Consider the following 14,223-nt stretch of genomic DNA (forward strand, 5'->3'; position numbering starts at 1 on the left):
AGCTACTGGAATCAAAGGCACATTTCAGAGAAATGGTAGGAAGCGAGGCAGTTTCGTTAACGCCCACTCCCTTGTATCGCGATAATCAGCTGCGGCTGAATTTGGCCGTGCCAAGGTTTGAAGGATACGCCGATAAGAAATCTGTGTGCGATTTTCTCTATGAAATCGACGATTATCAGATGGCAATGGCAATTTCGGACAGCGCTCTGGTCACGCGTGTGCTTCCCGTAGCTTTGGTAGGTTCCGCAGCAACCTGGAGGCGTAGACAGCGGCCGTTCGCAACAAAGCAGGATTTTATAGACCGTTTTCGAGAAGAGTTTTTGCCGCCTGACTATGACATCCGTATGAAAGACGAGCTTTGCACCAGGACGCAAGGCGAAAGCGAGGGTTTGCTAGAGTTTTTGCGCAGTTTTCAAGAGCTGCATGAGCGGGCAGATCCTGCAGTTCCGGAACCAGAGAAGGTGGCTCATGCTATACATCGGTGCCATCCAAGGTACCAGCCATATCTCCGGCGTCGCCAGTTCGCGGACTTCGATGACATGGCTAGAGAAGCATCCCGCATTGAGGCATCTTTCCTGGCGGAGCTCCAGTACAAACCACCTCCCCCTGCAGAGACTTGCCTTGAGCCGTCCTGTGCGTGGCCTGGATCATCGGCAGCACGCAGCCTGGAGACGCCAGGCTGCCGTACGGAGGCTGGCGACTTGCACGGAGTCACAAGCCCTGAAGCGTCTACTCAGGTGTCGAGCCGATTTCATGGGGCGACAGGTCAGACGGGGCCCCGTGTCTTCTTGCCATACGCAGGCGCGGGTACCCCTTGTGTGGCAGCAGTTGGGACACCCCACGTCAGAGCGCGCAAATCCCGGAGATCTCCTACAGCGGCTGCCGGCTACCATTCACCACCGGGTGCAACGTGGGTGTCACCACCGGGTGCAACGTGGGTGTCACCACTGGGTGCAACGTGGGTGTCACCACCGGGTGCAACGTGGGTGTCACCACCGGGTGCAACGTGGGTGTCACCACCGGGTGCAGCGTGGGTGTCACCACCGGGTGCAGCGTGGGTGTCACCACCGGGTGCAACGTGGGTGTCACCACCGGGTGCAACGTGGACGTCACCTACGGGTGCAGCGTGGGCGTCACCACCGAGTGCAACGTGGACGTCACCTAGGGGTGCAGCGTGGGCGTCACCACCGGGTGCAACGCGGACGTCTCCTACCAGTGCAACGTGGGTGTCACCACCGGGTGCAGCGTGGGTGTCACCACCGGGTGCAACGCGGACGTCTCCTACCAGTGCAACGTCGGTGTCACCACCGGGTGCAACGTGGGTGTCACCACCGGGTGCAACGTGGGTGTCACCACCGGGTGCAACGGTGTCGCCATCAGGTGAGAAGCGGGCGTCGCCTCCGGGCACAACTTGTCCTCCGATTCGCAGATCCAGGACAACACAGGGGAGGGTGTTTTGGTCATCGCACCATCCAGCGGCCAGGCCGCACAGACGTGGCCAACCACCGGGAGAGCTGATCCAGTCGCTACCTTTCCTGCCTGAATCGAACCAGGTGCCACAGACCCAGGTGTCTTCGACACAGGTACCATTGTCACCACCTGCGCATGAGGCGGACCCCGAGAAGCCCTACAAACACTCGGTGAGTGCAGTCCCGTCAACTTCTTTTGAGGAAAGCCAACCAGACAAGACCCCGCTGGTCTTGGTCAAAATGGCCGGACTGGAGCTTCCAGCCCTTTTAGACACAGGGTCTACAGTGTCAGTCTTCGGCGATCAGGTGAAAAATTCCTGCGAGACAAAATGTGTCCGGTTGCGGAGTGTAAACACTAACCTTCGTATGGCGTCGACTCACATAGTACCCGCAACCTCAGCAGCCCGCCTAACAGTTGCTATAAATGGTCGAAAGATTAGACAGCGTTTCTTACACCTCCCCGGACTATCCTGGCCAGTCATACTAGGCCGTAACTTCATAGTGAAGGCAGGAATCGTGATAGATCTCAGTAAGGGAACCTACCGGTATGGCACCGGTACAGAAGCATTTCAGTTCAAGACTAAGGCCGCTGAGCCACAGTCACAGTTGCTTGCCACGAACGGCCATTCGGCCAATATCACAGGCTGTGGTATTCTAACCGTTTTGAATTCCTTCACGGGGTCACCAGCGGAAAAAAGCAGAATCGAGACAATGCTCAGGCCCTTTGCAGCAATGTTCACAGAGGCTCCGGGGAAGGCCAACGTACTAACCCACAGGATTGACACCGGCGATGCTCGTCCTATCAGATTCAATCCAAGGCCCTTGAGTGTCCACAAGCGAGCGCTGCTGGATGGGGCTCTCGACGAAATGGTGGCTACCGGTGCGGTGAGACCATCAAAAAGCCCCTGGGCGTTTCCTGTTGTTCTCGCGCCTAAGAAGGATGGAACAGCACGTTTGTGTGTCGATTATCGACGTCTGAATGCTGTGACAGTGCGAGACTCTTACCCTTTCCCGTCTGTTGACTCTGTCATGTACTCACTTGGGTCAGCAAAATTTTTTACAACTCTCGACTGCAGTAGGGGATTTCTGCAAATCCCGATTGACCACTGCGACATTGAGAAAACGGCTTTCACTTGCCACCGGTGACTGTTCGAATTTGTGCGCTTGCCTTTCGGGTTGTGCAATTCACCTGCTACTTTTCAACGGGTGATGGATATTGTGCTTGGAGACGCTAAATTTAACTACGCTATGGCCTACATGGATGACGTAGTAGTGTTCTCAGAAAGCTTAGAAGAGCACCTCCGTCATCTAACGAATGTCCTTCAACGAATGCAGAAGGCGGGCATCACCATTAACCCCGGCAAGGTTCAGTTGGTGACAAGCACAATCAATCTTCTTGGGTTCATGGTGGAACAGGGCACAGTTCGCCCGGATGAAGAGAAGCTTCAAGCCATTCTGCAGCTCCCCCCACCAAACAACATAAAGAGCCTCCAGCGTTTCTTGGGCATGGTGGGATTCTACCGCCACTTCATCCCGAACTGCGCTGACCTGGCGCGACCCCTCCATCAGCTCCTCCGGAAGGGTGCCCGCTGGTCATGGACAGAAGCCGAGCAGGGATCATTCCGTTCACTGTCTGCAGCCATCGCGGATACTGCACGCCTGCGGCTTCCAGACCTTAACCGGCCATTCACGGTACAAACGGATGCAAGTGAGTACGGAATTGGGGCGGTATTGCTTCAAGAACATCAAGGAAAGCTTTGCCCATTGGCATTTGCTAGTCATACACTGACGGCACCGGAAAGGAACTATACTGTGACAGAGAAAGAGTGTCTCGCGATTGTGTTTGCCCTCAAGAAATTTGACATGTATTTGGATGGTGCAGAATTCACTATTCAGACCGACCACCAGGCCCTATCGTGGCTTTCGAGGTTGCAAAATCCAGCTGGCCGTCTGGCCCGCTGGTCACTCGCTCTCCAAAAGTATAATTACAGGATAGAATACAGAAGAGGCACTTTCAACAAAGTGGCCGATGCCCTGTCACGAGCTCCACTCCCGGGCGAGGGAGAGCGAGCACCCGCGGTCCATGCTGTGACAGCTCCTGCCGACACCTGGGGCACACTGGTGTCCCGTCAACAGCTCCTTGACGCTCAGCTTTCAGACGACCAGTGCAACCAGATACGCCAAAGCCTGAACAGCGCCAGCCCTGCAGGGAGCCGGGAGCTTAACGGAAGCTATGACTGCTACGTGGAAGCAGAAGATGGTTTGATCCTGCGGTATATACCTGCTGCGGACACCGACAGTGGTGAGTCCGCATTTCGTGTGGTCGTTCCTAAGGGCCTACGTAAGCATTTTCTAGAGTACTTCCACGATACACGCCTCGCAGGTCACAGCGATGGCAAGAAAACATATGACAAATTGTGTCGCGTTGCAACATGGCCCCGCATGAGAAGGGATGTCCTGACATTCGTCCGCACTTGTCATACCTGCCAGACCGCGAAGCCAAGGGGAGGAAAACCACCGGGCCTCATGCAACCTGTAGAGAGCCGATACCCATGGGAAATTGTAGCTTGCGACATAATGGGTCCCTATCCCAGATCAGTGAAAGGGAATCGCTACTTGTTAGTAATTACTGATCATTTCTCGAAATGGGTAGAACTGTATCCCCTGAGTAGGCTAGACTCGAAAATAATTTGGGATAAGCTACTAGAAACATTCACTCGCTTTGGTTTCCCAGCTCAGCTTATCACTGATAATGCCACGTATTTCACCGGTAGGATATTCACTGCCACTTGCAAAGTTCTTGGCGTGCAGCACAAAAAGACTACGCCCTACCATCCTCAAGCAAACATTACAGAGCGAGTGAATCGAAATCTCAAGACTATGATGGTGGCATTCACGGAGCGACACAAGGACTGGGACGCTCGTATCCAGGAGATGGCCTTCGCCACAAGAACCACGGTAAACCGGTCAACAGGTTTTACGCCAGCGGCCATTCTCCTTGGTCGTGAGCTCAGGTTCCCTATTGAGCATGCTCTGAATGGCTCTGATTTACCGGGTCTTAGCCATTCTAAATTTGCTCATGATCTTTCCAGCCGCTTGGCCGAGACTCTGAAGGAGGCAAGGGAAAACCTGGACCTTGCCCGCCTGGAACACTGTAACCAGTACAACAAGGGAAGGCGACCTTTGGAATTCACAGTCGGCGACAAAGTCCTTCGCCGCACGCACCCACTAAGTGATGCAGCAAAAGGGTTTGCTGCTTCTCTCGCTCCACGATGGACTGGCCCTTACACGATAACAAAGCGCGCGTCTCGGCTTTCTTACTTTATTCGCCATGTGCAGGGTGGTCGAGAAGCCGGACCAGTCAACGTGGCCGATCTCCGAGCTTACCACGGCCGTCCACTAGCCACATAGAACCACTTGACCTACCAGGCACTACGGCTACCCACGCTCGGCGGATACCTCCAAGCATGCGCCCCGCCAGCAGCAGTACCAGTTCCACCCTTATCCCGCGTTATTGTTGTTTTACACGTCGGGAGGTGTCCCGTCTTGAGAGGGGGGGAGTGTGGGGCCCCACAGCCCCTTTTAGCGTTTCGAACCGCGCGCGCTTTTTTCTGTTTGTGTTGGTGTCCGCTCGGGCAGCGCGAGTACGCATGAGCGAGCTGCCCGGAGCGGGGGCGGCATGTTATCGGCGCGAGACAGAGGGTAGATAAGCGCGTTGGAAGCAAGGCTCGGGGCTTTTTCGCCGGGAGGCCGGCCACAGAAGGGCGGCGTGGCAGCGTCCCAAGCCGGCGGGATGTACACGGACGACGGAGCGGAGTTCTGCGAGGCGAAGACGGAAGCGGCGCCTTCAAGGAAGCCTTAGGAGTGTTAGCGTGAGTGCTGCCACGCGAGTAGCAATGTTCTTGTACCGTGATCAACGCTTTGGCCCTATTACTCGCCCATCGCGCCGCAGTGTGCTTTGTGTTGTCGCGGTGAAGCCCTGACCCTTGTTCCGTTTTATCATCGTAGTCCATTGTCGCGAACTTCGACGGCATGTTTCCAGCGCAGTTTTGACCAATGCTGTTTCTTTTCTATTTTATACTCTTCTGTTGATCCGGAATAAACCGGTGTTTTTAAGAAAGACTTGGTTTTCATTCGTCGGGCGAGACCATCGCTCGCGAACCCGTATTCTAGAAGGCGGAGCCTTCATTTGGCGCCCAACGTGATTTCTACTCGAGCTTTGGCTTGCCCCGCGAGTGTACCAATTTGAGGTTCATGCAGTTTCGTGCGTAGCGATGTCGGACTTACCGTGTGCAAGCGCCCAGTTAACGGAGACAGTTCGGCCTCCCACACGGGCGGGTTCCGAGCATGAACACTCAGAAAGCAGGAAAAGCAAACCGTCGGACATTTGTAGCGGAATTCTTGGCCTCCTGAACGAGCTACTGGAATCAAAGGCACATTTCAGAGAAATGGTAGGAAGCGAGGCAGTTTCGTTAACGCCCACTCCCTTGTATCGCGATAATCAGCTGCGGCTGAATTTGGCCGTGCCAAGGTTTGAAGGATACGCCGATAAGAAATTTGTGTGTGATTTTCTCTATGAAATCGACGATTATCAGATGGCAATGGCAATTTCGGACAGCGCTCTGGTCACGCGTGTGCTTCCCGTAGCTTTGGTAGGTTCCGCAGCAACCTGGAGGCGTAGACAGCGGCCGTTCGCAACAAAGCAGGATTTTATAGACCGTTTTCGAGAAGAGTTTTTGCCGCCTGACTATGACATCCGTATGAAAGACGAGCTTTGCACCAGGACGCAAGGCGAAAGCGAGGGTTTGCTAGAGTTTTTGCGCAGTTTTCAAGAGCTGCATGAGCGGGCAGATCCTGCAGTTCCGGAACCAGAGAAGGTGGCTCATGCTATACATCGGTGCCATCCAAGGTACCAGCCATATCTCCGGCGTCGCCAGTTCGCGGACTTCGATGACATGGCTAGAGAAGCATCCCGCATTGAGGCATCTTTCCTGGCGGAGCTCCAGTACAAACCACCTCCCCCTGCAGAGACTTGCCTTGAGCCGTCCTGTGCGTGGCCTGGATCATCGGCAGCACGCAGCCTGGAGACGCCAGGCTGCCGTACGGAGGCTGGCGACTTGCACGGAGTCACAAGCCCTGAAGCGTCTACTCAGGTGTCGAGCCGATTTCATGGGGCGACAGGTCAGACGGGGCCCCGTGTCTTCTTGCCATACGCAGGCGCGGGTACCCCTTGTGTGGCAGCAGTTGGGACACCCCACGTCAGAGCGCGCAAATCCCGGAGATCTCCTACAGCGGCTGCCGGCTACCATTCACCACCGGGTGCAACGTGGGTGTCACCACCGGGTGCAACGTGGGTGTCACCACCGGGTGCAACGTGGGTGTCACCACCGGGTGCAACGTGGGTGTCACCACCGGGTGCAACGTGGGTGTCACCACCGGGTGCAACGTGGACGTCACCTACGGGTGCAGCGTGGGTGTCACCACCGGGTGCAACGTGGGTGTCACCACCGGGTGCAACGTGGACGTCACCTACGGGTGCAGCGTGGGCGTCACCACCGAGTGCAACGTGGACGTCACCTAGGGGTGCAGCGTGGGCGTCACCACCGGGTGCAACGCGGACGTCTCCTACCAGTGCAACGTGGGTGTCACCACCGGGTGCAGCGTGGGTGTCACCACCGGGTGCAACGCGGACGTCTCCTACCAGTGCAACGTGGGTGTCACCACCGGGTGCAACGTGGGTGTCACCACCGGGTGCAACGTGGGTGTCACCACCGGGTGCAACGGTGTCGCCATCAGGTGAGAAGCGGGCGTCGCCTCCGGGCACAACTTGTCCTCCGATTCGCAGATCCAGGACAACACAGGGGAGGGTGTTTTGGTCATCGCACCATCCAGCGGCCAGGCCGCACAGACGTGGCCAACCACCGGGAGAGCTGATCCAGTCGCTACCTTTCCTGCCTGAATCGAACCAGGTGCCACAGACCCAGGTGTCTTCGACACAGGTACCATTGTCACCACCTGCGCATGAGGCGGACCCCGAGAAGCCCTACAAACACTCGGTGAGTGCAGTCCCGTCAACTTCTTTTGAGGAAAGCCAACCAGACAAGACCCCGCTGGTCTTGGTCAAAATGGCCGGACTGGAGCTTCCAGCCCTTTTAGACACAGGGTCTACAGTGTCAGTCTTCGGCGATCAGGTGAAAAATTCCTGCGAGACAAAATGTGTCCGGTTGCGGAGTGTAAACACTAACCTTCGTATGGCGTCGACTCACATAGTACCCGCAACCTCAGCAGCCCGCCTAACAGTTGCTATAAATGGTCGAAAGATTAGACAGCGTTTCTTACACCTCCCCGGACTATCCTGGCCAGTCATACTAGGCCGTAACTTCATAGTGAAGGCAGGAATCGTGATAGATCTCAGTAAGGGAACCTACCGGTATGGCACCGGTACAGAAGCATTTCAGTTCAAGACTAAGGCCGCTGAGCCACAGTCACAGTTGCTTGCCACGAACGGCCATTCGGCCAATATCACAGGCTGTGGTATTCTAACCGTTTTGAATTCCTTCACGGGGTCACCAGCGGAAAAAAGCAGAATCGAGACAATGCTCAGGCCCTTTGCAGCAATGTTCACAGAGGCTCCGGGGAAGGCCAACGTACTAACCCACAGGATTGACACCGGCGATGCTCGTCCTATCAGATTCAATCCAAGGCCCTTGAGTGTCCACAAGCGAGCGCTGCTGGATGGGGCTCTCGACGAAATGGTGGCTACCGGTGCGGTGAGACCATCAAAAAGCCCCTGGGCGTTTCCTGTTGTTCTCGCGCCTAAGAAGGATGGAACAGCACGTTTGTGTGTCGATTATCGACGTCTGAATGCTGTGACAGTGCGAGACTCTTACCCTTTCCCGTCTGTTGACTCTGTCATGTACTCACTTGGGTCAGCAAAATTTTTTACAACTCTCGACTGCAGTAGGGGATTTCTGCAAATCCCGATTGACCACTGCGACATTGAGAAAACGGCTTTCACTTGCCACCGGGGACTGTTCGAATTTGTGCGCTTGCCTTTCGGGTTGTGCAATTCACCTGCTACTTTTCAACGGGTGATGGATATTGTGCTTGGAGACGCTAAATTTAACTACGCTATGGCCTACATGGATGACGTAGTAGTGTTCTCAGAAAGCTTAGAAGAGCACCTCCGTCATCTAACGAATGTCCTTCAACGAATGCAGAAGGCGGGCATCACCATTAACCCCGGCAAGGTTCAGTTGGTGACAAGCACAATCAATCTTCTTGGGTTCATGGTGGAACAGGGCACAGTTCGCCCGGATGAAGAGAAGCTTCAAGCCATTCTGCAGCTCCCCCCACCAAACAACATAAAGAGCCTCCAGCGTTTCTTGGGCATGGTGGGATTCTACCGCCACTTCATCCCGAACTGCGCTGACCTGGCGCGACCCCTCCATCAGCTCCTCCGGAAGGGTGCCCGCTGGTCATGGACAGAAGCCGAGCAGGGATCATTCCGTTCACTGTCTGCAGCCATCGCGGATACTGCACGCCTGCGGCTTCCAGACCTTAACCGGCCATTCACGGTACAAACGGATGCAAGTGAGTACGGAATTGGGGCGGTATTGCTTCAAGAACATCAAGGAAAGCTTTGCCCATTGGCATTTGCTAGTCATACACTGACGGCACCGGAAAGGAACTATACTGTGACAGAGAAAGAGTGTCTCGCGATTGTGTTTGCCCTCAAGAAATTTGACATGTATTTGGATGGTGCAGAATTCACTATTCAGACCGACCACCAGGCCCTATCGTGGCTTTCGAGGTTGCAAAATCCAGCTGGCCGTCTGGCCCGCTGGTCACTCGCTCTCCAAAAGTATAATTACAGGATAGAATACAGAAGAGGCACTTTCAACAAAGTGGCCGATGCCCTGTCACGAGCTCCACTCCCGGGCGAGGGAGAGCGAGCACCCGCGGTCCATGCTGTGACAGCTCCTGCCGACACCTGGGGCACACTGGTGTCCCGTCAACAGCTCCTTGACGCTCAGCTTTCAGACGACCAGTGCAACCAGATACGCCAAAGCCTGAACAGCGCCAGCCCTGCAGGGAGCCGGGAGCTTAACGGAAGCTATGACTGCTACGTGGAAGCAGAAGATGGTTTGATCCTGCGGTATATACCTGCTGCGGACACCGACAGTGGTGAGTCCGCATTTCGTGTGGTCGTTCCTAAGGGCCTACGTAAGCATTTTCTAGAGTACTTCCACGATACACGCCTCGCAGGTCACAGCGATGGCAAGAAAACATATGACAAATTGTGTCGCGTTGCAACATGGCCCCGCATGAGAAGGGATGTCCTGACATTCGTCCGCACTTGTCATACCTGCCAGACCGCGAAGCCAAGGGGAGGAAAACCACCGGGCCTCATGCAACCTGTAGAGAGCCGATACCCATGGGAAATTGTAGCTTGCGACATAATGGGTCCCTATCCCAGATCAGTGAAAGGGAATCGCTACTTGTTAGTAATTACTGATCATTTCTCGAAATGGGTAGAACTGTATCCCCTGAGTAGGCTAGACTCGAAAATAATTTGGGATAAGCTACTAGAAACATTCACTCGCTTTGGTTTCCCAGCTCAGCTTATCACTGATAATGCCACGTATTTCACCGGTAGGATATTCACTGCCACTTGCAAAGTTCTTGGCGTGCAGCACAAAAAGACTACGCCCTACCATCCTCAAGCAAACATTACAGAGCGAGTGAATCGAAATCTCAAGACTATGATGGTGGCATTCACGGAGCGACACAAGGACTGGGACGCTCGTATCCAGGAGATGGCCTTCGCCACAAAAACCACGGTAAACCGGTCAACAGGTTTTACGCCAGCGGCCATTCTCCTTGGTCGTGAGCTCAGGTTCCCTATTGAGCATGCTCTGAATGGCTCTGATTTACCGGGTCTTAGCCATTCTAAATTTGCTCATGATCTTTCCAGCCGCTTGGCCGAGACTCTGAAGGAGGCAAGGGAAAACCTGGACCTTGCCCGCCTGGAACACTGTAACCAGTACAACAAGGGAAGGCGACCTTTGGAATTCACAGTCGGCGACAAAGTCCTTCGCCGCACGCACCCACTAAGTGATGCAGCAAAAGGGTTTGCTGCTTCTCTCGCTCCACGATGGACTGGCCCTTACACGATAACAAAGCGCGCGTCTCGGCTTTCTTACTTTATTCGCCATGTGCAGGGTGGTCGAGAAGCCGGACCAGTCAACGTGGCCGATCTCCGAGCTTACCACGGCCGTCCACTAGCCACATAGAACCACTTGACCTACCAGGCACTACGGCTACCCACGCTCGGCGGATACCTCCAAGCATGCGCCCCGCCAGCAGCAGTACCAGTTCCACCCTTATCCCGCGTTATTGTTGTTTTACACGTCGGGAGGTGTCCCGTCTTGAGAGGGGGGGAGTGTGGGGCCCCACAACCCCTTTTAGCGTTTCGAACCGCGCGCGCTTTTTTCTGTTTGTGTTGGTGTCCGCTCGGGCAGCGCGAGTACGCATGAGCGAGCTGCCCGGAGCGGGGGCGGCATGTTATCGGCGCGAGACAGAGGGTAGATAAGCGCGTTGGAAGCAAGGCTCGGGGCTTTTTCGCCGGGAGGCCGGCCACAGAAGGGCGGCGTGGCAGCGTCCCAAGCCGGCGGGATGTACACGGACGACGGAGCGGAGTTCTGCGAGGCGAAGACGGAAGCGGCGCCTTCAAGGAAGCCTTAGGAGTGTTAGCGTGAGTGCTGCCACGCGAGTAGCAATGTTCTTGTACCGTGATCAACGCTTTGGCCCTATTACTCGCCCATCGCGCCGCAGTGTGCTTTGTGTTGTCGCGGTGAAGCCCTGACCCTTGTTCCGTTTTATCATCGTAGTCCATTGTCGCGAACTTCGACGGCATGTTTCCAGCGCAGTTTTGACCAATGCTGTTTCTTTTCTATTTTATACTCTTCTGTTGATCCGGAATAAACCGGTGTTTTTAAGAAAGACTTGGTTTTCATTCGTCGGGCGAGACCATCGCTCGCGAACCCGTATTCTAGAAGGCGGAGCCTTCATTTGGCGCCCAACGTGATTTCTACTCGAGCTTTGGCTTGCCCCGCGAGTGTACCAATTTGAGGTTCATGCAGTTTCGTGCGTAGCGATGTCGGACTTACCGTGTGCAAGCGCCCAGTTAACGGAGACAGTTCGGCCTCCCACACGGGCGGGTTCCGAGCATGAACACTCAGAAAGCAGGAAAAGCAAACCGTCGGACATTTGTAGCGGAATTCTTGGCCTCCTGAACGAGCTACTGGAATCAAAGGCACATTTCAGAGAAATGGTAGGAAGCGAGGCAGTTTCGTTAACGCCCACTCCCTTGTATCGCGATAATCAGCTGCGGCTGAATTTGGCCGTGCCAAGGTTTGAAGGATACGCCGATAAGAAATCTGTGTGTGATTTTCTCTATGAAATCGACGATTATCAGATGGCAATGGCAATTTCGGACAGCGCTCTGGTCACGCGTGTGCTTCCCGTAGCTTTGGTAGGTTCCGCAGCAACCTGGAGGCGTAGACAGCGGCCGTTCGCAACAAAGCAGGATTTTATAGACCGTTTTCGAGAAGAGTTTTTGCCGCCTGACTATGACATCCGTATGAAAGACGAGCTTTGCACCAGGACGCAAGGCGAAAGCGAGGGTTTGCTAGAGTTTTTGCGCAGTTTTCAAGAGCTGCATGAGCGGGCAGATCCTGCAGTTCCGGAACCAGAGAAGGTGGCTCATGCTATACATCGGTGCCATCCAAGGTACCAGCCATATCTCCGGCGTCGCCAGTTCGCGGACTTCGATGACATGGCTAGAGAAGCATCCCGCATTGAGGCATCTTTCCTGGCGGAGCTCCAGTACAAACCACCTCCCCCTGCAGAGACTTGCCTTGAGCCGTCCTGTGCGTGGCCTGGATCATCGGCAGCACGCAGCCTGGAGACGCCAGGCTGCCGTACGGAGGCTGGCGACTTGCACGGAGTCACAAGCCCTGAAGCGTCTACTCAGGTGTCGAGCCGATTTCATGGGGCGACAGGTCAGACGGGGCCCCGTGTCTTCTTGCCATACGCAGGCGCGGGTACCCCTTGTGTGGCAGCAGTTGGGACACCCCACGTCAGAGCGCGCAAATCCCGGAGATCTCCTACAGCGGCTGCCGGCTACCATTCACCACCGGGTGCAGCGTGGGTGTCACCACCGGGTGCAACGTGGGTGTCACCACCGGGTGCAACGTGGGTGTCACCACCGGGTGCAACGTGGGTGTCACCACCGGGTGCAACGTGGACGTCACCTACGGGTGCAGCGTGGGTGTCACCACCGGGTGCAACGTGGGTGTCACCACCGGGTGCAACGTGGACGTCACCTACGGGTGCAGCGTGGGCGTCACCACCGAGTGCAACGTGGACGTCACCTAGGGGTGCAGCGTGGGCGTCACCACCGGGTGCAACGCGGACGTCTCCTACCAGTGCAACGTGGGTGTCACCACCGGGTGCAGCGTGGGTGTCACCACCGGGTGCAACGCGGACGTCTCCTACCAGTGCAACGTGGGTGTCACCACCGGGTGCAACGTGGGTGTCACCACCGGGTGCAACGTGGGTGTCACCACCGGGTGCAACGGTGTCGCCATCAGGTGAGAAGCGGGCGTCGCCTCCGGGCACAACTTGTCCTCCGATTCGCAGATCCAGGACAACACAGGGGAGGGTGTTTTGGTCATCGCACCATCCAGCGGCCAGGCCGCACAGACGTGGCCAACCACCGGGAGAGCTGATCCAGTCGCTACCTTTCCTGCCTGAATCGAACCAGGTGCCACAGACCCAGGTGTCTTTGACACAGGTACCATTGTCACCACCTGCGCATGAGGCGGACCCCGAGAAGCCCTACAAACACTCGGTGAGTGCAGTCCCGTCAACTTCTTTTGAGGAAAGCCAACCAGACAAGACCCCGCTGGTCTTGGTCAAAATGGCCGGACTGGAGCTTCCAGCCCTTTTAGACACAGGGTCTACAGTGTCAGTCTTCGGCGATCAGGTGAAAAATTCCTGCGAGACAAAATGTGTCCGGTTGCGGAGTGTAAACACTAACCTTCGTATGGCGTCGACTCACATAGTACCCGCAACCTCAGCAGCCCGCCTAACAGTTGCTATAAATGGTCGAAAGATTAGACAGCGTTTCTTACACCTCCCCGGACTATCCTGGCCAGTCATACTAGGCCGTAACTTCATAGTGAAGGCAGGAATCGTGATAGATCTCAGTAAGGGAACCTACCGGTATGGCACCGGTACAGAAGCATTTCAGTTCAAGACTAAGGCCGCTGAGCCACAGTCACAGTTGCTTGCCACGAACGGCCATTCGGCCAATATCACAGGCTGTGGTATTCTAACCGTTTTGAATTCCTTCACGGGGTCACCAGCGGAAAAAAGCAGAATCGAGACAATGCTCAGGCCCTTTGCAGCAATGTTCACAGAGGCTCCGGGGAAGGCCAACGTACTAACCCACAGGATTGACACCGGCGATGCTCGTCCTATCAGATTCAATCCAAGGCCCTTGAGTGTCCACAAGCGAGCGCTGCTGGATGGGGCTCTCGACGAAATGGTGGCTACCGGTGCGGTGAGACCATCAAAAAGCCCCTGGGCGTTTCCTGTTGTTCTCGCGCCTAAGAAGGATGGAACAGCACGTTTGTGTGTCGATTATCGACGTCTGAATGCTGTGACAGTGCGAGACTCTTACCCT

The 14,223-nt window shown here is 55.5% G+C and overlaps 1 protein-coding gene across 1 annotated transcript in view; it reads right to left on the bottom strand.

Moving 5' to 3' along the window:
* The window catches only part of LOC146193960 (cell adhesion molecule Dscam1-like), a 570,478-nt gene that overhangs the window by 135,633 nt on the left and 420,622 nt on the right, over positions 1-14,223 (bottom strand). The window lies entirely within an intron of this gene.

The sequence above is a fragment of the Amblyomma maculatum genome, chromosome 4 (assembly GCF_055883805.1).
Source record: "Amblyomma maculatum isolate TAMU_Amacu chromosome 4, ASM5588380v1, whole genome shotgun sequence".
In the NCBI taxonomy this organism is placed as follows: domain Eukaryota; kingdom Metazoa; phylum Arthropoda; class Arachnida; order Ixodida; family Ixodidae; genus Amblyomma; species Amblyomma maculatum.